A 25787-nucleotide genomic window follows, 5' to 3' on the forward strand; every position below is an offset into this window, starting at 1 on the left:
TTTGTCAGTGCATTTACCTGTGAATTGAAATGTATTTTGTAAGTAATCACTGAGCAGACTGTGAGTCTTGTTTTGGTGCAAGGATAGAATCATAAAGTTATGTAAGTATACTTAAGAGTCAGTGTAAGCCAAATAGATTTGAAGAACTAGAAAGGTGGTGATTTAAAAAGAGTATTTGGAAAAACTTAGAAATTTCCTAAGCTTGCTAGGGACAATCAGTTTTATTGTTATTTGTTCATGTACATTGGATATGTTGGTATTGTCACTTTTTGAGATTAGGAAACAATTTTTAGAAGTAGTATTGTTTATGAATACTTGTAAGTTTAATTTTGGTATCCTGAAAAGAAAGTTTATTCAAGGCTCGGAGACTTTATGTATATTTTTTGCATTACAAGTTAATCTCTGAATTCACCTGTAAAGCAATCTGGGCATGGACTTTTCTTCTTGAGAAAATTGTTAATTACTACTAAGTTGTTTTTTTTACTCGTTATAGATGTGTTCAGTTTTTCTATTTCTTCTGAGTCAGTTCAGTTTTGGTTATTTGTGTCATTCTAGGAATTTGCCCTTTTCATCCAAATTTTCTATGTTGGCATAAAGTCATCATATGTCATAAAACTTTTAATTTCTGTAGAGTCAGTAATGATGTTCCCAGTTTAATTTTTAATTTTGATTATTTGCCTTTCTTCAGTTTTGAAAAATTACGGTGGCAAAATGCACAGTTTACCATCTTAACCATTTTTCAGTATGGAGTTCAGTGTTATTAGGTACATTCAGTATGGAATTCAGTGTTATTAAGTACACTAGAGGCCCGGTGCATGAAATTTGTGCACGGGGGGTGTGTCCCTCAGCCCAGCCTGCACCCTCTCCAATCTGGGATCCCTCGGTGGGATTGGGCCTAAACGGGCAGTTGGACATCCCTCTCACAATCCAGGACTGATGGCTCCCAACTGCTCACCTGCCTGCCTTCCTGATTGCCCCTAACTGCTTCTGCCTGCCAGCCTGATCACCCCTTAACCACTCCCCTGCCAGACTGATTGATGCCTAACTGCTCCCCTGCCAGCCTGTTTGCCCCTAACTGCCCTCCCCTTCAGGCCTGGTCACCCCTAACTGCCCTCCCCTGCAGGTCTGGTCCCCCCTAACTGCTCTCCCCTGCAGGCCTGGGTGCCTCCCAACTGCCCTTCCCTGCAGGCCTGGTCGCCCCCAACTTCCCTCCTCTGCCAGCTTGGTCACCCCTAACTGCCCTCCCCTGCAGGCTTGATCACCCCGAACTGCCCTCCCTTGCAGGCCTGGTCCCTCCCAACTGCCCTCCCCTGCTGGCCATCTTATGGTGGCCATCTTGTGTCCACATGGGGGCAGCCATCTTGTGTGTTGGAGTGATGGTCAATCTGCATATTACTCTTTTATTAGATAGGATAGAGGCCTGGTGCACAGGTGAGGGCCGGCTGGTTTGCCCTGAAGGATGTCCCGGATCAGGTTGGGGGTTTCCTTGGGGCGTGGGGCGGCCTGGGCAAGGGGCCTGTGGTGGTTTGCAGGCCAGCCACGCCCCCTGGCGACCCGAGCAGAGGCCCTGGTATCTAGGGTTTATTTATCTTCTACAATTGAAACTTTGTAGCCTGGAGCGGAGCCAAGCCTTCTGCTTACTCCATGGCGGCAGCCATTTCTGTTGGGATTTATGTATCTTCTATAATTGAAACTTTGTAGCCTTAAGTGAAGGCCTGGGCCAGCCAGGGTGTGCAGAAAGCTTGGCTTCCTCCATCGCCGGGGGCAACCCTAGCCTCCTGCTCTTTCAAGCTCGTGGCTGCCGCCATTTCTCTGCGGATTAATGTATCTTCTATCATTGAAACTTTGTAGCCTTGAGGGGAGGCCTAGGCCGGCAAGGGCAGGCAGAAAGCTTGGCTTCCTCCATTGCTGGGGAAACCCAAGCCTCCCTCCTGCTCTCTGTGGTCGTAGCCATCTTGGTTGGGTTTATTTGCATATTCGCTCCTGATTGGCTGGTGGGTGTGGCTGGTGGGCGTGGCTTGTGGGTGTAGCAGAGTGATGGTTAATTTGCATATTACTCTTTTATTAGATAGGATTGTTGTGCCACCAGCACCACCATCCATTTTTGGAACTCTTTTAACCTTGCAAAACTGAAACTCTATTATATCAATTAAATACTCACTCCCCATTAAATCTCCCCTATAGTTCCTGGCAACTACCATTCAACTTTTTATTTTGATGAATGGTATCTCATATGAGTGGAATCACATAGTATTTGTCCCTTTGTGATTTGTCCCTACGTGAAATTTCACGTAAAAACATGTATTTAAGGTTCAGGCATGTTGTAGGATGTTAGAAATTTTTTCCTTTTTAAGGCTGATGGATTTTCAGTTTTTATAGCACCATTTACTACCAAAGACTATTCTTTGTCTGTTGAGTAGTTGTAGAGCCTTTGGCCAGTACCATTTTCTTGATTGCTACAGCTCTGGAGTATTTTTGAAATCATAAAGTATAAGCCCTCATATCTGTTCTTTTTCAAAATTATTTTGGCTCTCCTGGATCCCTTATATTTCCAAATGAAGTTGAGGATCATCTTGTAAAAGTCTGCAAAAATGCCAGCTTGAATTTTTATAGCAATTAGTTGAATCAAGATTAATTTGGGTAGAGTTGCTATCATAGCAATATTGAGTCTTTTAAGCCATGAACAGGGGAATATCTCTCCATTTGTTGACCTTTACTTTCCCTCAGTAACATTTATAATTTTTTAGTATGCAAATATTGAACAGTTTTTATTATATGTATTTTAAATATTTTTTCTTTTGAGGCCATTGTGAAAGATACTGTGTTTATTATTTTATTTTCCAATTGTTCATTGTTTATTTATAGGAATACAATTGATTTTTGATCTTGTGTCCTCTGACCTTGCTGTGTTTGTTCATTAGTTCTAATTTGTGTGTGTATGTGTGTGCATATGTGTGTTCTTTGGGGTTTTCTGAATGCAGGATTATGTCATATATCATTAAGTAAAATTTTAGTCTTCCCTTTCTGATTTGGATGCCCTTTTTCCCCCCAGATGGCAGTACTTAGCACCTCTATTACAATGTTGAAAAGAAGTGGTGAGAGTAGACATCTATGCCTTGTCTGTTTCAGGAGAAAGACTTTGTCTTTAACCATTAAGTAGATGTTTGTATAGGTGTTATAAACCTTAATCACATTGAGGACATTCCTTTCTATTCTAAGTTTATTAAGAATTTTCATCATGAATAAATGCTTGCTTAAACTATTTCCTTGGTTATCTATCACTTTTTCCTGCTTTCTTTCCCTAATATTTTTTGTTACATGGTAAACAAAGACAATGTGGGTGTATATTGTAGTAGCTTTGGTTTATGTTATCTTTCTCTTAATATTTTGAATATTCATCTGGTAGGTAGTGAACTTGTTTTATTTTTTAAATATATTTTTTATTGATTTCAGAGAGGAAGGGAGAGAGAGATAGAAACATCAATGCTGAGAGAGAATCATTGATTGGCTGCCTCCTGCAGGCTCCCCACTGGGGAATGAGCCCACAACCCAGGCATGTGGTCTGACAGGGAATCAAACCGTGGCCTCCTAGTTCATAGATTGATGCTCAACCACTGAGTCACGCTGGCCTGCCCAAAATTATGAGTGTATCCCTAGATAAGGCCTAGACATTGTGGAGCAGAGCAGGGGTGTCCTGTCTGAATTTCTGCCTCTCAGAATTTATGAACAACATAATGTCATTATTTTATCACTAGGTTATGGAATAATTTATTATATGGAAATAATAACTAAAACAGATTTTGGTACCAAAAGGGAGATGCTGCCATACTTTTAGACCTAGCAGTGGGCAGAAACAAAGGGCCTTGAAGAGAAGAAGCCTGACAAGCCTAAGAGAGACTATCAGTGAGGGCTTTGAGGAAGTTGGAGAAAATGTTGGGAGCTGGAGAAAAGGAGGCTGGAGACCTTTGTTAAATGTAGTAAGGAAAGTTGGCAAAATTGCTACTGCCATAATATGGAAAATTGCAAATGTATCTATTGAACCAAGGAATGAGGCTGAAGAGATTTCCAAGTGATTACTATATGCCTTCCTTTTTTTGAATGAGAGTGCCTATAAAGTTATTCTATGCTAGTTCCACAAGCGTATGTTGGACGTGTGTGGGCTAATATGCCACTCTATTTCATAGGTCTTCAGATCAAGAAGAACTCTACTTAAGAATCCACTGCTGGGGAACCTAATCTACACTGGGACTTGATTGAAAGGATGAGGTCTGAAACTGTCCTGATGCCTAATGGACTGAGACTTTGGAGTCTTGGGGAAGGTGTAGTGTATTATTCATATAGGAATGGTGTGAATTGTTGTGGCCGGAGGGCAGACTGTGTTACATTGTATTATCCGAAGATTGCCACATCAATATTTCTCACCTTACCTGCTCTTATCCAGGGCGAACTTGCCATTCCCCATCAGGAGGTCTCATAGATCTGGGCAGGTTGGTGGCCCTTTTGACCAAAGCTTAGGGTGATGCCATGTGACCTCACAAGGCTGGGTCATAAACCGTGATGCAGCTTTCACATTCCTTTCTGACACACTTGCACCTGGTGCCCTGCACCATCATGCAGGAAATCCACTACCACATCCAAGCTGTGAGGAAACTGAAGCCACATGGGAAGGCCATGCATAAGGACTCCTGTCCACTGTTCTAGACCCTAGCTAGCCATTTGGTGTGGCCTTGCTGAGGCCATAGGCATTGTGCAAAGATAAGCCAACTTCATCGTGCCATTCATGTCCAAATTCCTAACTGTAGGACCCATGAACCTAATAAAATAGTTGTATTTTATAAACTAAGCTTTGAGGTAGTACCTGGGACAACTGGATAACTTAAAAACCACATTATAAATCTCATTCAACCTTTTGGTGTTTAAAGTGGCTTTATAATGAGTAAAGTATTAATTTTAGTGAAAAAGTTTATGATACACATTTTAGCTGCTTAATGGCTTGCTTATTCATTTATTTGGTTTTAGTGTACTAAGCCAGTGGTTGGCAAACTGCGGCTCGCGAGCCACATGCAGCTCTTTGGCCCCTTGAGTGTGGCTCTGCATTAGAACCGCTTCTTCAAAATAGACTCGCCCAGGCCAAAAACTGACTTCTGCGCATGGGCCACAAAGTTTCAATCGCACTGTATGTGCGCACTCGCACGTGGTATTTTGTGGAAGAGCCACACTCAAGGGGCCAAAGAGCCGGATGTGGCTTGCGAGCCGCGGTTTGCTGACCACTGTACTAAGTCATATGGCTGTGGCTGATTTCTAGATAGTTGATGTGCCACTGCACATTAGTTTATACTGGTTTATTTATAAACTTTCTATTTAATTTGCATTTTGTTCTCTTACTTGATTGAAAACTCAATAAATATAATAATTCTTTCAATTTGCCTCTATATTTTATACATAATTTATATGATATAAATGCATATTGATTGAATATTAAATTTTATATTTTCAGAGGGCATAGGTCATGAGCTTTAAAAATAATGTGAAATGTTATGGATGACTTCGGAAACATGGAATTATATACCAATATTAATTATTTTATTAATAAGTGTAATAGTCTGTCTTTTAAGGAACTTCATTCCTGGTAAACTATATATCTAATTTGAGTATTTTTTATGAGGTAAAGATTGGAGGTAAAAGAGCAGATTTTTTTAGCTGTTAATAAAAAATGTTTTTGTAATTTTTGGAGGGCTTTACTGACATCTAGTGGCATTCAGTCCTATATGGTTTAAATTCCTTTTAGCTTTATTTCTGCTCATCTTTCCATGACTATATTCTCTTAATTTTCAAACTTGTTTTAAGGAAAGAGATATTTTAGGTGCCTAAAGTGAGAATAGCATTTTTTTGAGATGTGTATTATGCATGTACCTCATATATAATTTAATATAGATGAATAAATATAGTCATGTCATTCATTCTTAAGTGGAGTATTTTTTGCTGTATGTTTTGTTTTGTTTTTTGGATTTTCCTACCTTACTCCTTTTTCCATTTATATAATTTTCTTACCCCTGTCCTAAGGTAGGTCATGGTAACTGCCTAGATTTTCTCCACGTGCATCCATTTCAGTGCATGAGTGAATATAATTATATAAATATATAAATACAATGTACACATTTTTATTATGTTTTAGAAAAATAAGACCATATACAGTTTTATGCATCTCTTAGAAATCTAAGATAAGTAATATAGTTCCATTTATTCACTTCAATGTATGCATAATTTTTAAAAGTATGGATATGTTTTAATTTCATTTTCAGCAACTTCTCTATTGATGGGCATTTATCTTTGTGGTTTTTGCCACCTTGGATGTAGTGGCAATACACATCTGTACATCTTTATCCTAACATAGGGGTGACTTTATCTCTCTGAGATAGATTTTTAGCAGTGAGATTGGTGGGTAAATGAATGTATTTTTAATTTTAATAGATGTTGCCATATTGCTTTTAAAAGCAGGTGAAATGTCAATAAACAACATTAGTAGATTTTCCTGCATGAAGGTGTAAAGTGATTTATTAATTTCAATTTCCTGATTACCAGAGAATTTGAACAACTTTTTATGTTTAACTCTGTATTTATTTCTCTATGAATTTTTTAATTTTGACTTTTGCACTTTGTATGTTAACCCCTTGCTTATCCAATTTACAAATATTTTGTATGGAAAAAGATATTACAACAAAGTTTTAACTCATCATACAATTAAACATTTTTGTGTTTCGTTTTTGAGACACTTTGAGTTTCTCAGATGTAATTAAAAAACTCCTCTTCACAGATGGATTGTATTCCTCCACTTTCCTTTTCTTCCTTTTTTTTTTTATCTTACAAAGTATTCTTTTGTACGAGTTTTTACATTTAAGTCTTAATCCATTTGAAATTTAATTACTTTAATAAATTTAAAAATACACACAGTATATATATATTCACACATGTATATCTATATATATAGATATATACACTGAGTGGCCAGATTATTATGATCTCTGAACGCATAATAATTTGGCCACTCAGTGTATATCCTATTTAATAAAAGGCTAATATGCAAATTGTCCCCTCGACCAGGAGTTCAACCAGCAGGCAGGCCGGCCAACCGCCCATGTCCCCTCCCCCTGGCCAGGCTGGCTGGAACCCACCCATGCACGAATTCATGCACTGGGCCTCTAATATATATACACACACACACACACACACACACACACACATACATACATATATATATATTTTTTACACACACACACACACACTCAGTGTATATACATACAGTAAAATGCCATATTAAAGAATTATCACAAAGTGAACAGCAGTCATTCAGAACAATTCTTGTCCCTTCTTAATGACTAAGTCTGCATTATTGCCTTCCTGCTTTTCTTCATATATTTGCCTCCTAAGCTGAATTCCTAAACATTGCAGTTCAGTTTGTTGGTTATTAGCCTTAATATAAATAATATAATATGTAATTTTTTATATCTTATATTTTCACTTAACACTTGGTGAGTTTTTTCCCCACTGTGGTATGCAACAACATTCATTCATGCTCTTGCTGTCTTGTATTCCGTTTGTCAATATATGACTCCTTTTCTGTTCATTGTTGATGGATATATGGGTTTTCAGTTTTTGACCATATGGGATAATGCTGCTGTGAACATTCTTGTGAATTGCTCTTGATACTTTTGTGCATGCATTTCAGTTGAATATATATTTCAGAGAGAAACGGATGGCTCATTTGGCACATAGGTAAGTCAGCAATTACTGCCCAAAGCGTTTTCAAAAGCTGTCATATATTTCATCCAATTACTCTATCTCTACCAACACTTAGCATTGTCTGTCTTTTATTGTCTAAATCATTTAAAAATTATTTTTATTGATTTCAGAGAGGAAAGGAGAGGGAGAGAGAGAGAAACATCAATGGTAAGAGAGAACCACGGATTGGCTACCTCCTGAATGACCCACACTGGGGATCGAGCTTGCAGCTCAGGCATATGCCCTGACTGGGAATTGAACTGTGAACTCCTGGTTTATAGGTTGATGCTTAACCACTGAGCCATGCTGGCTAGGCTGTCTTAGTCATTCTTAGGTGTAGGTATTGGAATAATATTGTGGCTTTAGCTTGCATTTCTCTGATAACTAAAGAAGTTGAATAACTTTTCATGTTTATTGGTCATTTAATTAAGAATTGCTGTTACTTGGTCACTTTTCTATGAGGAAGACATGTTCTAACTGATTTGTAGAAATTCTTTATATATACATATTCTGAATACACACCCTTCATTGTCAATATCTTTTTCACTTAGCGGCTTTTTGTGGTAGTTAATTATTATTTTTTGATTAACAGAAACTCTTAATTTTAATTAGTTCAATTTATACATTTATTTTCTGTGTTTAATGCTTTTTGTATCCTGTGGGAGAAATCTTTACATATCCAAGCTGATGAAAACAGTTTCCTAGAAAAATTTTATATTGCTTTTAAATTCAATCTACAATTCTTTTAAAATTAATTTTTATATAAGATACTAGGGGCCCAGTGCACAAATTTGTGCACCTTGAAAGGAACTGTGGGCCACAAGGCTGCAGTGAGAACAGGGGAGGGTCTTGGCCCATCCTTTGTGCCCCCGCCTGGCCCCTCCTGCCGTGGCCCCCCTGGTCCCCTGTCTGCTGGCATCCCACCACTGCCACTCCCACCCGCTGCCAGCCCTGCTTGCACCCGCTGATGGCGCGGAGTGATTGGGGCTGGCGCTGGCAGTGGGTGCAAATGGCAGCTGCTGCCCTGATCACCCCTCAGGAGCAGGGGGAGGTGGAGAAGCCCTGAAGGGTGATTGGGGCAGGCAGCTGCTGCTTGCATTTGCTGATGGCGCCTGCTGAGCAATCGGGGCTCGTGCTGGGTGCCGGCAGTGGGTGCGAACAGCAGTTCCAGAACCGGCAGTGGGTGTGAGCAGGGCCGGCACCTGCAGCAGGTGCAAGCACCAGGTGAGAATGTGGTGTGCAGGAGCAAAGAATTTTCATTAACCACCAGAGGCTTGCCCCGCTGACAGCAACCGGTGCCCCACCTTGGTCTGGTGCCCCTGCTCACCTGCTCCACCATCCCGCTGCGGCTGATGCCCATCATGTTTTGTGCTCTGCCACCTGCTGCCCACACCCACCATGTTCCACATGCGCCCCCTGGTGGTCAGCGCACATCATAGCGACCAATTGTTTGTTCCGCTATTTGGTCTGTTTGCATATTAGCCTTTTATTATATAGGATAGGATAAGAAATGAGTTAGTATTAATTTTTTTACATATAGATATTTATTTGACCCAGTAGCATTTATTGAAAAAGACTATACTTGCCCCACTGTACTAATGTATCCCCTTGGTCATAAATCTAGTGTTTATATATTCACAGGTTGGTTTCTGGACTTTGTTTTTTTTACTGTAATACCATACAATTAGTCAATACCAAAATGTCTTAATTACTATAGTTTTACACTAAGTCTTGAGTTTTGCCCATATAAATCCAGTAGTGTTTTTGTTCTTGAATATTGCCTTAGTCCTTCTTTGCTTTTGCATTTCATCATAAACATTTTAAAGTTAGCTTTTTATTTTCTACAAAATATATGCTGTTAAATTTTTCATTTGGATTTCCTTAAATCCATAGATTATTTAGAGAAGAATTACAGCTTTATAATATTGAATCTTCCAGTCCATGAATATGATGTGTTCTTAGATTTACTTAGGGTCTTTAAATTTCTTTTAAAAAACTTTATGATCTTTATTATATCAATCTTATATATAGTCCTCATTATTTGATATTTTAGATGCTATTATTGATGGTATAATTTTTCAAATTATATTTTTATTTTATTTTACTTTTGTATATTGATCTTATATCTAGTAATCTTGCTAAATTCATTCATTTTTAACAAAGTTGGTTATGAAAAATGACATTTTTTCTTTTCATCCTTATATCTTTAAATTTTATTTTCTTGCTTAAATGTTCTTGATTTTTGTGAGCATCCTGTGTCATTTCCAGTCTTGGAAAAACCTTTTAATATTTCGCCATTAAGTATGATATGTGCAAAAGTGGCCTTCATATATTCTTTAATAGGGAAGTTTCTTTTTATTCTCATTTGCTAAAATTTTTAGTATGAATGAGTATTGAATTTTATCAAATTGATATGGTCATGTGATTTTTTTCTGTTTTTGTGGTTATTTCATTATTGTTTTTAAAAAATATTAAATCAGGCTTACTTTTATGGATTAAATTCTCAGTCATGATGTGTTATAATTTTTATATATTTCTGATTTTATTTTCTAAGTTTCAGGTTTTTACCTCTGTATTCATTAGAAAGATTTACCCACACATTTTCATTTAATAACTTTTGAAGTTTTGATGTAAAGGTTAAATTGGTCTTATAGGGAGAAACCAAGATGGTGACATAGGTAAACACCTAAACTGCTGCCTCGCACAACAATTTCAAAACTACAACTAAAAGACAAAACGTCTATCACCCAGAACCACGGGAAAGCTGGCTGAGTGGAAGTTCTACAACTAGAAGGAAAGAGAAAAGAGCATTGAGACGTGCACAAGCGCTGAAAAGCTGAGATACGGAGGCACGCGAACCGGGCTGGCGGCGGGCGATTGGATGTGCTGCTGCTTTTCAACCCGAAAGGAGACAAGCTCCCGATTACTCTGAAATCCAGTTTCTGGGGAGACGCGGGGGACCCAAACTCCTATGGGGAGAGGCTGGACTGTCGGCCATCGGGTTGGAAAGTGAGGGTGACTTTCTTGCATAGGTGTGCCCAGCAATCATTGTTTACTGCGCTGGAGCGCGCAACGCGGGGACTTGGAAACGTGGAAACTCAGAGAAGGCTGACTGGCAGCCATTGCTTTTTGCCATGCCCTAGCCTAGTGATGCCCTGAGACTCCGCCCCACACAATCTACAAACACACCCAAGCTCCGAGCATCCGGCTTTTGCATATAAATGGCCTGCCCTATCGCAGCTTAACCAAACTAACTGAAGCTCTGGTCAGACAGCTCCATAACCTCCATACCCCAAGCAAAGAGGAGAAAACTGTAGTTCTTGCTATAGCTCTTGCTGGGTGGCCTCAGACAGTAGCTGACCCTGTACCCCATTGGAGATCCAGAAGCTAGTGTATCTAGTGGTCTGTGTGAGACAACACTAGATTTCAGCTACTCTCATAAGGGACACATTCAAGAGGCAGACTAGGTGAGCACCAAAGCCCCACTGAAACAAGTCCTGCCCCATAAGCATGTCTCCAGCACAGCAATTCTTCCATTATAGACACAGCGGGTCCTCACAGCAAATTGGCCTGGAGGTCAATTCCTCCCAGTGACACCAATAACAATCAAGACTTAACTACAACAAGGCTCTACACACAGTCCACAAAGGGGTGCACCAAGAGTGTCCACCTCAGGTGACTGGGAGGCTGACACATTGGACCATATAGGACACTTAGCACACAAAGCCACCCTACTAACTCAGGGAAGCAGCGAAAATGAGGAGACAAGGAAACAGATCACAAACGAATGGAGGAAAACACAACTGGATATAGAGTTCAAAACCACGGTTATAAGGTTTTTCAAGAATTTCCTAGAAAAGGCTGGTAAATTTAACGAGACCCTCGAGGATATGAAAAAGGACCAACTAGAAATTAAACATACACTGACTGAAATAAAAAATATACAGAGACCCAACAGCAGACTAGAGGAACGCAAGAATCAAGTCAAAGATTTGAAATACAAAGAAGCAAAAAAACAACCAGAAAAGCAAAAAGAAAAAAGAATCCAAAAAGTTGAAGATAGTGTAAGAAGCCTCTGGGACAACTTCAAGCATACCAACATCAGAATTATGGGGGTGCCAGAAGAAGAGCAAGATACTGAAAACCTATTTGAAGAAATAATGACCGAAAACTTACCCCACCTGGTGAAAGAAATAGACTTACAAGTCCAGGAAGCGCACAGAACCCCAAACAAAAGGAATCCAAAGAGTACCACACCAAGACACATCATAATTAAAATGCCAAGGGCAAAAGACAAAGAGAGAATATTAAAAGCAGCAAGAGAAAAACAGTTAATTATCTACAAGGGAGCACCCATACGATTGTCAGCTGATTTCTCAACAGAAACTATGCAGGCCAGATGGGAGTGGCAAGAAATATTCAAAGTGATGAGTAGCAAGAACCCACAACCAAGATTACTTTACCCAGCAAAGTTATCATTCAGAATTGAAGGTCAGATAAAGAGCTTCACAGATAAGAAAAAGCTAAAGGAGTTAATCACCACCAAACCAGTAGTATATGAAATGCTGAAAGGTATTCTTTAAGAAGAGGAAGAAGAAGAAAAAGGTAAAGATAAAAATTACGAACAACAAATACATATCTATCAACAAACGAATCTAAAAATCAAGTGAATTAAAAATCTGAGGAACAGAATACACTGGTGTATATAATAGAATCAGGGGCATAGAATGGGAGTGGATTGATAATTCTCAGGGGGAAAGGGGAGTGGGGGGTACGGGAAGAGACTGGATAAAAATTGTACACCTATGGATGAGGACCGTGGGGGGGAGGTAAGGGCAGAGGGTGGAGTGGGAACCGGGAGGAGGGGAGCTATGGGGGGAAAAAAGGAGAAACAATTGTAATAATCTGAACAATAAAGATTTATTAAATTTAAAAAATTGGTCTTATAAATTGAATTGGAGAGTATTTCTTAATTTCTGTTTACAAAAGACTTTGCATAAGATTTGTTACACTTTTTTCACATGGATGTAATATTAAATTGGACATAGCTAAAGAAAGAATTTAGGTAACCGGAAGACATGTCAGTATAAAATATGTAGACTGAAGTACATAAAGTGAAAGGGATGGAAATAAAGAAAATGCCACAGAACAAATGATATGGTTGGAATCCCAGAGGGAAGGGAGATAATAGACCAAAAAAATATTTAAAGATATAGTGACTGACAGTTTTTAACTGCCACCCCTGCTCCCAAATCTAAAGGCTCAGAAAGTACAAACTCCAAACTGGGTAATTACAAATATTTTCCAGGCACATCACAGAAAAACTTTAAAAAAGAGAGATTAAAAAAAAAGTCCTTAAAACAGCTATAGGAGAAAACACACATTACTTTGAAAGGAAAACAAATAATTCTTACAGATTACTTCTCAATAAGATAGATGTAAGTCTTAAGATAATGGAAAGACTTCTTTGAAAGTCTGAAAGAAAATAACTATTCTACAATTCTATTGAAATTAAATTCTGTCCTGCCCAAGCGGCATGGCTCAGTGGTTGAGCATTGATCTTTGAACCAGTAGATCATGGTTTGATACCTGGTCATGGCATATGCCTGGGTTGCGGGCTTGAACCTAAATGTGGGGCATGCAGGAGGCAGCCAATCACTGATTCTCTCTCGCCATTGATAATTTCTGTCTCTCCCTCTTACTGCCTCTCTGAAATCAATAAAAATATATTTAAAAAATAAAATTAAATTCTATAATTAGAAAATAGCCATTCGAAAATTTTACACCCAATGAAAATTTTCTTTAAAATTGAAGGCAAATATATTTATAGGCAAAAATGAGAAGATTCTTCCTCATAAGGCATGTGTTAAAGGAAATACGAAACAAGTTCTTCAGAAAGAAGTAAGGAGATCCCAGAAAGAAACATAAAAATACAGGATAAATGAAGACCAAGTTAAATAGTAGAAATGTGGGTAAATATAGATAACTGTTTAACACTATCAAAATAATACGTCATGAGACTAAAATGGATGACAGCAAAAACAAGAGTGAGAAATGGAGTTAAGTTGTTGTAACCATGTCATTGTCTAAGAAGTTAAAGTAAAAATGGAGACACTACTAAATCATGATGCATGTGGTAATTTTCTGGATAGCCATTAAAGGAATTGTGAAATAATATAACTAAAGTTAGTAGAAAATGCAATAAAAATAAATTAATTGATTCAAAAGAAAATGAGAAAAATATAGGTAGGACAAATTGAAAACAAATGGTATGACATTATATATAAACCAAATACATATCTCTACTTACATAAATGTCAATGGCATAAACACTCCATTTAAAAGAAAAATATAGTCAGACTGGAGGAAAATAACTAAAACTAAGATAGATAGTTAGCTACACCAGTTTATACTTATAAAAGCAGGGTTTTCCTCTATATCCTCACTGGCCCCTGATATTATTTGACTTCATAATTTTTTCTTATACTCTAATTTCCCTCAATTTTTTTCTTACTAGAAGATGGTATTTTAATATGATTTTTCCCTCAGTTGTATGGTTCTCCCTAGTAAAGTAAGTTCTCCACCAATTTGTTAGAAAAAAAATTTTTAAAGCTTTATTATTTAAAGTATTACAAATGTCCTCCTTTTCCCCTGTTGACCTCCTCCACCCCACTCTTATCCCTCCCCAAGGCCTTCCCTGCACTGCACTGTTGTTTGTCCATGGGATATGCATATATGTATATAAATTCTTTGTTTATTCTCTTCAGGTCCTGTCCCCACTTTTTAAACACATCATTCTGTTACATTGTCAGGGTCTCCGTATCTGTTTTGTTCTTCAGTTTATTTTGTTCATTATGTTCCACATATCAGTGAGGTCATGTGATACTTGTCTTTCTCTGACTGGCTTATTTTGCTTAGCATACCTCTAGGCTGTCTCAAAGGGTGAGAGATCTTTTTTATAGCTGCATAGTATTCCATTATATAAATATATCACAGTTTCCCTCTATATTTTATACAGAGATATAGTGATGCATATTTTTAGGGATAGCTCAAAGTCATAAAACATGTTTGCATTGTGTTTCTTATATCCCAATTTAAATAGACTTTTGCTGGAAAACTGAGATAACTTGGGCCTTTTTGGTCAGGCACAAAAGAAACAAAAGTTTTATTTGGAGACTTTGGACCACTAAGCTTTTATGTGAATATTTATGTGTTGCCTGAATTAGGAATGCAAGAAAAAAATTATTGGATTGCCTGATTGCTTTATCTTTGTCATCCATACTAAACACATCATGATATGATTCCCTAATCCTAAACTGGATATCATCTGCCCACTTATGAAGAGTCCTCCTCCCCTTTACTCTGAATATCACCCCAGACTAAAGGAAGAGGCTCAGTCCTTATAAAGGACTGATAAACGTTTTAAAACAAGTAACTGTTGCCTGGCTGGTATGTCTCAGTGGTTGATAGTTGACCTATGAACCAGGTCACGGTTCCATTCTCGGTTGGGGCACATGCCCAGGTTGCTGGCTCGATCCGCAGTAGGGGACATGTAGAAGGCAGCTGATCAGTGATTCTCATCATTGATGTTTCTATATCTCCCTCTCCCTTCCTCTCTTAAATCAATAAAAATATATTTTAAAAAATTAACTTAATTCAGCAAACATTTATCAGTTGAGATCCTATTCCCACCCACCCCCTTAGACTGCAATATAATTTAAATATATCTGATTATGTGTTATTTCTTGAGGATGGAAACTCTCATCTCAATTTTGAATACTTAAACTATGACCTCAGTTTTTTAATACTCAATATAGAGCTCACCATATAGTAAACATTTAACAAGTGTGTGTTGGCTTAAACATATACTATGCAGCAGGAATTGTATTAGCTACAATATATCATTCTTCATCAGCAAACTTGACCTATCTTACCTCCAAAGGAAAAAAATCACAGTGTGCTTGGATTTTCAATGTATAGCAATATATAGGAATGAGTGGAATGAGTGGAGGAAGAGAATCGGTGGCAATAGCTAGGAAGTATGTAAAGTGACAGAAGCCATAAGGACATTGGCTGTGCTGTGACCAAAAGGGTAAGTTATAGAACAAAGCTTAATATCATCTTTGTTTTCAAAAACAAGGGTTTGTTTCCTGTTAAATTATTTTTTATTAATTTACCTTGTCACTCTACCCAGAACTGAAAATTCCTATGCAGCGTCTGAAACTTTTATTTTCTTTGTACATCAATCACATTGCCTGGGAGACATATATATGGTCAGCACATAGAAGGAGCTTTGAAACTAATCAATTATAAAATATACCCACACGGTCTGAATTATTCTGCCATCAATCTGACATGTGTTCAACTCATGATAGATTGTATTGAGTCATCCATCTATTTTTTCCTAGCACTCAACAGCACAGGTTCTACAACACTGGTTTGGGGTTTATATTTCCATTTCTTCCGTTTGCCTTGAATTGCAGATCCATATGTCCTACTTCTTCCTTGAAATTTTCCACTGGATGCCTAATAGTCAATTCAAACTTAACATTTTTAAAATTACATTCTTGGTTTCCCTTCCAAACCTGCTTTCCCCTCAGTGTTCTTCATGTTAGTAATTGGCTTCCTGTTCAGTTGGTTGTAATGATAAAAACCTGATGTTATCCTTTATTGCTCTTTTTCTCTCAAAGCTCAAAAACATCCTTATTGGCACTATCTTAAAGACAAACCCCTCTGTCATTTTACCCCTTGCACTGCTACCATCAGAGTGTAAGCCACCAGCATCTCTCACCCAGATTACTGCAGTGGACTTCTGAGTGGTCTCCTTGCTACCCCTTTACCCTCTCCCCCAGCTTGTTCTTTATATAGCTCTTGGTTTATGTTACAAACCTCCAATGGCTTCCTCTCACATTTAGAATAAAATTCAAAGTCCTTAAGTGGCCTGTAAGTATAAGGCCCTGCATGACCTAGACCCTTGCTACCTCTCTTAGCTCACCTTCCACTTTTCCTGTCACTCACTGTTCCACTTACTGATCTTCAAACATGTGTTTACCTCAGGACTTTTGTATGTACTGTTCCTTAGCCTAAAATGCTTTTCCGTAGACATCTACTTTATTTGAATACTGGTAGTCCATCGCGCAATATTGCACGCAATAGGCTGCTTGCTGCTTCTGTGGGAGCTGGCGGGAACCGGCAGGAGCTGCAGCACGCAGCTTCCGTGGGAGCCAGGAGGGACGCGCTGATTCGATTCTGCGGCTGTGAAGGCTGTGGGCCAGCCCCCCTGTCTCCCAGAGGCCTGCTGCAGTGGGGCGTTGCCGTGGCAATGAAGCAAGCATCCCGCCCTGGCCGCTCCGCACCCGCTCCCAGAGGCCATCCAATGTGTGGGTAGGGCAGAGTGGTAAGATTTTAGTAGTTGAGGGATTTGTGTTAGTGGAAAAAAGGGGCCAGTCAGGGAAGAGTTTAAAAAGGGAAAATAACTCATGATAATGAAATAGGTGTAACTAAAGTGTGCTTTCCTGGTGCTGTGGAGTAGGGAGGCCACGAAGCTCCCATCTTGTGGCTATGGGCTCCGCCGTCGTTGTGATGGAGTGACAGTTAATTTGCATATTTCCCTTTTATTAGATAGGATTGCCTTATTATAGATGCCCATACCGTTGTCTTTAACATATTATCACCTCTCCAACTCGCCATTCCCTTGTTGTACTTTATTTCATAACTTGGATGACAAACTGATATTATGGCATGTATTTATTTATTTTTATCTCCCCGCACTAGAATGTAAGCTCTTTTAAGGAAATAAATGCCCTTATCTTGTTCACAGTAGCCCCAACACTTAGGGGAATTAGTTGACAAATGATATGTGCTCAATAAATATTTACTAAATAATGCATAAATAAATGCAATTCTGATTGTGACAGAATTTTTCTTGGTGTTCAATTCAGGATATACCTGCTTGTTTTTTGCATGAGATTTGGCTCTAAAGAATGATGGACTTTATTTTGTAAGTAGGTCTTTAAGCTGTGCATTTTTGAACTTACCCTCTTCTGAATTATTAAGTTTGTGCATTTTTAAAGGATAATTTATTATGCCTTTTATCTTTTGTAATTCACTCCCAGGAAGATGGACTGAAAAATAATGAGGTCTTTTACAATTTAAAAGTAGAAAATTTGGCCACCAGATGGAGACCTAGACTGATTTTTAATGATAGGCTTACTATCTGAGAAGTAAAAAATCTTAAACCAAATACTTTGATTTTCTTGCTGTCCTATTTTGTACATTTCTATCAATTTTACTCTTTAGATAAATAGGGTATTCCTCCAAAATACTAGTATGTACACACTTTGAATGATTTTAAAGTCAGTGTTTATTAACATAAAATTCATTTTCAAAATTTAAAAGAATCTACAGAAATGAATATATATTTTTGTCAATGCCTGTTATCAAATTGATGATCCTTCTGGTCCAGGCACTGGTGATAACACGAAACAGTGGAATTGCAAATATCAAGAATAATTTTGTTCAGTATTTGTGTGCCCTCAATTCATTAGCTATTGTCAGCTTTTTTTGGTACTATAAACTTGATCTTTTATGTATCTCCATAAAAAAGTCTAGTAGATAAAGTTTCTTTCTTTAAAGCTTAGTCTGGCTTCACCCATTATTTCAAATCAGTTAAACCCAAAAAGGAGTGAAAAATTAAGTGAGTTATCTGCTGTTAAAGTTTGCATGCATTTTTTTTGGGACACCCTGTATTTTTACCTATATTCAGGAAGGTTTGGTGTCGTTAGCAATTTGTCGTAAAAAGGAATCATAAATTCATCCAAAGATCATTCAAACCTCAGGGTACTTGGCTGATTCCGTGGTGAAGTTAGGTTGGAAGAGCACAGATAGGCTGTTGAAGAAAGTTACAACGTGTGGGTAGGGCAGAGTGGTAAGATTTTAGTAGTTGAGGGGTTTGTGTTAGTGGAAAAAAGAGGCCAGTCAGGGAAGAGTTTAAAAGGGAAAATAACTCATGATAATGAAATAGGTGTAACTAAAGTGTGCATTCCTGGTGCTGTGGAGTAGGGAGGCCACGAAGCTCCCAAAGCAGGAGGCTTCCGGAAGTGTGTGGCAGCCGGATGTTCTGAGGGATGTTCTTACTGTCCAGGCAAGTCAGAGACTGCTTGTTCTTTCCTAAATGAACGGAGAAGTTGGCAGATTTGATCACTTTATTCCTTTTACTTTTGGTCTTTTTCCATAGTGCCATGTAGTTTGGAGACTACGTGTGCCATATGAGATGCCTAAAGCAATAACTGTTTTCCTTTAAGTCCTCAGAGAATATGATTTCCTTACACTAGAAAGAAAAAGACAGCAGAAAGGAAATTTAAAATAATTTACAGAATTTTCCTCACTGGGTTTCATTTACTTTGCTTCCAGAGATGGCCACAACAAAAATAAATTTAAAATAAAGTCTTTGTGGTAATGCTAGGAGAAGAAAAACGTTTTGTGACCTATATCCTGTTTGACCTGAACATTAGAGGAAAAATGTGCCTTTTCTTCCCCTGTCCCCTCCTGAAGATGTTGGTGAACTCCACTTGAGTTTTCTTTCACTCCCTGCCAATGGCAATCACTTTTTGAATGATCTCTCTGTTCTGTCCCATTCGCCTCCTATAATCCTGTCAGACTAATGTACCAAAAACAAAGATGACCTGCCCATGTCTGTCAAAGATGCATGCAGCATAGAGTAAAATCCAACGTGTTGGCATGGTCAGGCCCCGGTAATATGACTCTCCCTATATTCTGGACTGGATGGCTCAGACCAGGTGTAATTTTTGAAGCCTTCTTTAGTTCTTCCGAACCAAAGTGACATAGTTTCCTCTTTTGTGTTCTCATGTGTTTGTTTGCACTATTATTATATCACTTACCGTTTACATTGTATTTAACTATTTTGATCTTGCATACCTTTTGAGTGCTTGAGGTCTAGAATTACTATTTCCCAGGGTCTTAAGTGCCAGAATGAAAGCAATTGGTAAGTTTTTGTTCAACCTTCCAATTTTATTTTTGTAGAGACATGTAGAATCATTCATTTCCTGCCACGCCATACTAGAGACTTTAGAGAATTAATTTGGCTTTTAAAATTTTTACTTTTTTAAAATATTTTGTTTGTTTCAGAGAGGGAGGGAGAGAGAAATATCAATGATGAGAGAGAATCATCATCAATTGGCTGTCTTCTGTATGTCCCCTACTGGGGATCGAGCCCACAACCTGGGCATGTACCCTGACTGGGAATTGAACCATGACCTCCTGGTTCATAGGTTGACACTCAACCACTGAGCCACACCAGCTGGGCTAAAATTGTTACTTTTTAATGTTCAAAACCAACATAGCCTGTTAAGCAAAATGACAAACCACAGAAGTTATTACTATTTTTACTCTTAAAATATAAATAATTTGTTTCTTCTTTGTTACATTATGATAATAGTTCATAGAACTTATTTCTCTTTTGAAAGTTATATGCAAATTGGACACCTATAAAGTTAATTCATAACCTTGTAGGATTAACTAAAATGAAGAATTAGTTGCTATATGTACCCTGACCCTGCAAAATATGTACTCCAAATGTGTAGAACAACAGTATACATGTATTGATTGAAGTAAGGTGAGACACTATTCATAAATCCAGCATTGAGGAGTGCTTTAGTAAAAAACCATTTGTTAGGCACCATCCTAGGTTTGGGAGAACATCCCATATAATAAAAGCATAATATGTAAGTCAACTGAATGGGGGAACGACCAGTTGCTCTGATGTGCACTGACCACCAGGGAGCAGACCCTCAACACAGGAGCTGCCCCTGGTGGTCAGTATGCTCCCATGGGTGGAGCACCGCTTGGCCAGAAGCCGGGCTCACGGCTGGTGAGCACAGTGGTAGTGGTGGGAGCCTCTCCCGCCTCTGCTGCAGGCTGGTGGTAAGGAGCCAGGGGTCCTGGACTGTGAGAGCCCCGGACTGCAAGAGGGTTGTCTGACTGCCGGCTTAGGCCTGATCTATCCCCCGAGGGGTCCCGGACTGCGAGAGGGTGCAGGCTGGGCTGAGGGACCCCTCCAGTGCACGAATCTTGAGCACTGAGCCTCTAGTTTATAAATAAAATGGTCAACTCAACACTCATGGAGCTTAACATCTTCTGAGGAAGATGGACAATAAAAAGTAAACAATGAATGAGCAACATAATTTTGGATAATGGTGATATTAGGAAAAATCAAGCAACAAGAGATTATAGACTAGCTGAAAGGTCAAGGGGCATTATCTTTTCTACATTATGATGCAGAAGTGACATCCTGGTGATCATCAAATAGGACACAAATATGTTCACATTCTTTGTTCATTCTGAGAGATCTGTCCACATGCCTCTTTTCCAGTACTCTTTGTCTAATCCTCTAGTCCTCTTGTTTCAAAGATTCTCATGTGGGTATTTTAAACTTCTCACTGGTGGGACTTCACAGCCCCATGCTCTCTGCAAGGCTACTTGAGTTGAGCGGTAATGCTGCAGCAATCTCATCCTCCTCAGTCTGCTGGGCACTGGAGACTTCCCAGGGGCCATGGGTATGAGTAAAGTAAAGAAGGAAGTGGCAGTGCAGCATACCATGTGTGTTGCCTCCACAATCCAAAACGTATGCCAAGCGTTACACTAGCTTCTTGGAAGTGGTGACAAAAGGCATGGAAAGTTGCCTCTTGCTTTGTAGGGAATATCCTAACATGCCTTACATCACTGGTGTCCAGAATCTTCACTGAGGCTTCAGGCCTCTGTATTTTCATGAAATTCATCTCAGATTTATTACCACACAAGTGCCTTATCAAGGTGCTTCCTCCTGTCCAGATCCCATCAATCATCTGGTTCTGTTAGTGTAATGCACTAGTGTCCTTCTGTGGGATAAAACAATCAACGTAGATTAAATTGTTTCACAGAACCTGAGACTTGGCCCAAGTCTGAGGCAAAACAGTGAAAGTTACTACTGTCACCACTGAGTGAGAACAGGCTGCTTTGAGGATTCTTTGTCTAGCAGCGGTCGCCAACCTTTGGGACCTCATGGACCACCGGTGGTCCGCAGACCACCGGTTGGCGACCGCTGATCTAGAGGATGGTCGAGAGAGAATTTGCCAGAGCAGCTGCATGTCAGGTGCTAGGTGTTGGGTTGATTTGCTTTAGTGAAGAAATCACCTCTGGACAAGGAGCTTCAATTCATAGAACCACTTGTTTAAGCTTTCCTTCTTTAAGATATATTTTGGAATTTAATGGGGATGTGTTAAGGATCCTAACTCAGCAACTTCAGTAATTGGGTGGTGCATTAATCTCTATAATCTTCTGGAGATATATCTGGTATTCCTATAAATGTGCCAGTCTCTGGTAACCCAAGCAAAGGAAAACAGTGCTCAATATAGATTTGTTGAGTTGAATTATATTTATTGAATCTTTGCCTTCTGTTTTTTAGGAGACCTTTATGTTGTAAGAATATTTACCTTCTCATGTCGAAAATGTGTTTTCCTTCTCTCTCCTGCCATTTAGCTTTGTTTACACTTGATTACCTTTTAATTTGTTTACAGAGAGGTTTTAAAATTGGTGTACACAAAGTCTTAATATCAGTGTAGTCAAATCAATCATTTCTTAATATATTTTGGATTATTTCTGGAATTTTTATTATGTTCATTTCCGTATCTATTTATTCTGGTGCTAGAATCATAGTTTTTAATTGTAAATTTATAGTATATTTTAACATCTGTCTCTATTATTTTCTTCTTTACAGATGCAATGTTTTCAAATTTGCATGAGAATACTAAGTTAAGATTTAATAGTGTCTTAATTTTTGCTTCAGAAAATGTATTTGTTTTAATTCCTTTAGATTGGTCACTTACTGATTTTCATCCTGTTTCTGATGGTTACTGTGGAGGAATGCATATTTGTTTACTATTGGAAGTTATATAATTTATGATTAGTGAGAAAGAAAATAATAGAATTAATTTAATTTTATTTATCTAGCCTAGAGATCTAACTGCTTTTGCAAGGTATAGGGAATGACTAGGCAGCATTATCTTCACAATAATCTCACTCACCGTGCAGACTGGCATCTTTTCAAAATGTTTGGTTTTATTTTTTATTTTTGATGCAGCCCAACTAACTAGACACCTGCAGACCAGTGTGAGGCCCGTGAGTGGCCTAGTGGGCTTGCAGGACCCTGATAATAGGTGCCTCCTTACACGTCTTAAATTTTGTGCCCTAGTAGCCTCTGTTGCTTCACTCTTGCTCCTCTAAGGATAGGCCAGGTGTGAGCATCAGGGCTGCTGTGCTGTGGGCGGGAATAGGTGCCTCTCCTTGGAGCTGCTGGTGGAATTTGCTCCCTACTTATTATTTCACAGTCCATTCTCACCTCCGGTAGCTGACACCCAAGCTTTGGAACTGTGAGTGGAGGTTTTGTTTGGGATACCACTACCTGCAACTTACTTCCAGGTTAGGAATTCCCTTCACAGTAATGTAGAATTTGCCTTTTCCTCATTCTGGACTCTCTTATGGCATGTTTTACATGAATTTCTGACATGTGGATGTATTCCCCTCCTCCTTTAGGACTGAGATAGGGAAGAAGTTTGTTTATATTAAGCCATTTCAATTTCAGAGAAAAGGCATTAAATATATTTGATTATTCTATGACCTTGAAGGATCTGATGAATATTTTGTTGTATTTTTTCTTGTAATATTTGTTTAAAATATATTTTACATAGAGCTGAAATCAGAATTCTGTACAATTTATTTTTCTGTTTTTTTTCACCTAACATTATATCAGAACAGTTTCTTAACATTTGGTAAACATATTTTTAATGGCTGCCTAATACTCCATTAAAAGGATATATTGAGTTTTGCTCTGCAATTTGACCTCTGATCTTTTTCTGTGTAACAGATAGCATAGGCTTATTGATAATTCAGTTTGCTATAAATATGTATCTACTTTATGTAACACCTTGTGTTTTATTTATAACTCTGGTGGTGGGGAGGTGTGTAAGTGGGAATTTGGATTATAAATTATAATGAAATATATAAATTAAAAGTTGGTTTTAGAACACTGAGGAGGAAATAATTTATTTTCTCTTGGTATTTGAGGGCATGGTTTCATTGATTAGTGGCATTTGAAATGATCTTGAAGGCTTAGTAGAGTTTTTGGAGTAAGGAAGAGAGAGCATTCAAGGTAGAATAAAGGCATGGGGTACTAAAAATACGGATTTGATGCTGACGTGTTCAGCTGTGCTTATAGCAATCCACTGGTAAGTCTAGACTCTATCCTAGCAAATACTCTAACTATATCCCTTTTTAGGTTCTTTTTGCTGCTGATAGAATCCAGTCAATTATGTTATTTATGTATTATGTCTACATATTTCCTCTTCTTTCTGTAGTGGCAGCTGTGAAAAGTTAAATGGTTGGGCAACTGGTTCTATATGTGTCTTTTCTCTAGTATTCTGAGTTTAAATTTATTAGTCTTTTAAGAAATGGTTTTGGGAAGAAGCAAGAGCCATAGAAATACAGGAAACAGCCTTAAAAATGGCTGCAAGGTCTTGTGGAACAATGAACAGATATCTTTTTCAAGAAATACTAGTAATCGTGGTGTTTTTAGTTCATGTGAAAAATAGAATATAAAATAGAAGAAAATAACTTTATTGACTCTCCACCCTCACTTGTATGCAGTGCCCTTAACCTTGAGAATATCCAAGAACTGTTGAGAATGAAGCATTCTGAGAGCAAAGGACTTCGAGTGTACATATTGTAAGCTTTAAGTGGGCATTTTATAGGTCTTTATACTACCAGAATATATATCAGGGGTGGAAATCATCAACTCTGGAAACAAGGAGGCCTTTAATCAAATGAGTGAAAGGGCAGTGAGATGTGTTCAGGCTGGCGATGTAGCGGCTAGATAATACGCCAGCTCTGCGAAGAGCACTAATTGCAGCAAGAGATTAAAGTCTGTGGAAATCGCTTAAAGCGCTGAAGGTTTGTGGAGGTAAATCAGAACAACGCCCCAAGTCAGCCCTCCATGAATGAGGATCGCGTGCCTTTGCTTTCCGCCTTGAGTGCTTCCAAAGCTGGCCTCAGGACGGTGTGACGGTAATGATCAGACTGCGACCACCCAGACCCAGAGCTTTGCACCTCCAGTAGCAAACCTGTAGTTACCCAACGGGGAAGACACTCAGATGCAGTGGTGCAAAGGGATATCAGCATCACCTTAGTTTAGCCAAGCCACCGACCTATTGAAGCTCCTAATAAAGTAAGTTTGAACTTTGCCCCAAGCAAAACTTTAAGGCAGCTCACTTTTTAACTTGAAAATTAGTAGTCTTTCTAGGATGACCACAGCTGTGATTCAAAGATGAGTATTTAGAAGTATTTCCTCCCTATTCTTACTCAAATTTACATTAGAAAAGAGATTCTAAGTTAGACATACATGTTGGCTCTTAGATGAATTTTACCCACTTTCTGATAGACAATGACTACAAATACTTTCCCTATACTCAGGACAAATATAAGGATGTTGAAAATAACACTCTGAAATTAAGGTGCTGGTAGTTCAAATGGTAGGTGTTCTTTGATTTTAAGCTTTTTCATTGTGATGAGACTTTAGGATCAGAGGTGTAGAATGACAGTCAACTTGACATATGGGGGAAAATGGATATTTTTTAAAAAGGTAATTGTGGATTAAATTTAAAAATATGAAGTTTTTATTTTAAGGACTTACTTAGATTTAAATATTTTTATAAGTACTAGTGTATATTTACATGGCTTAAATTTATTTTTTTCTATCTATAGAGATGTAAAGTTATATAGAAAAATACTTAACATAGTATAAAATATGAAATGTTTTTTTTCAACCTGGGGAAATTTTACAAGTTTCTCTTAAAATATATAAAGCCCAAATGCTTTTTCTGTTTATTACCTAATAGAGCCTTTTAAAGGTAGTGTCATCGTTCTTAATAAAACAAACCCTAGAACTATAAAAGACTTGG

This window comes from Cnephaeus nilssonii (genome assembly GCF_951640355.1).
Source record: "Cnephaeus nilssonii genome assembly, chromosome: 15".
Taxonomy (NCBI): Eukaryota; Metazoa; Chordata; class Mammalia; order Chiroptera; family Vespertilionidae; genus Cnephaeus; species Cnephaeus nilssonii.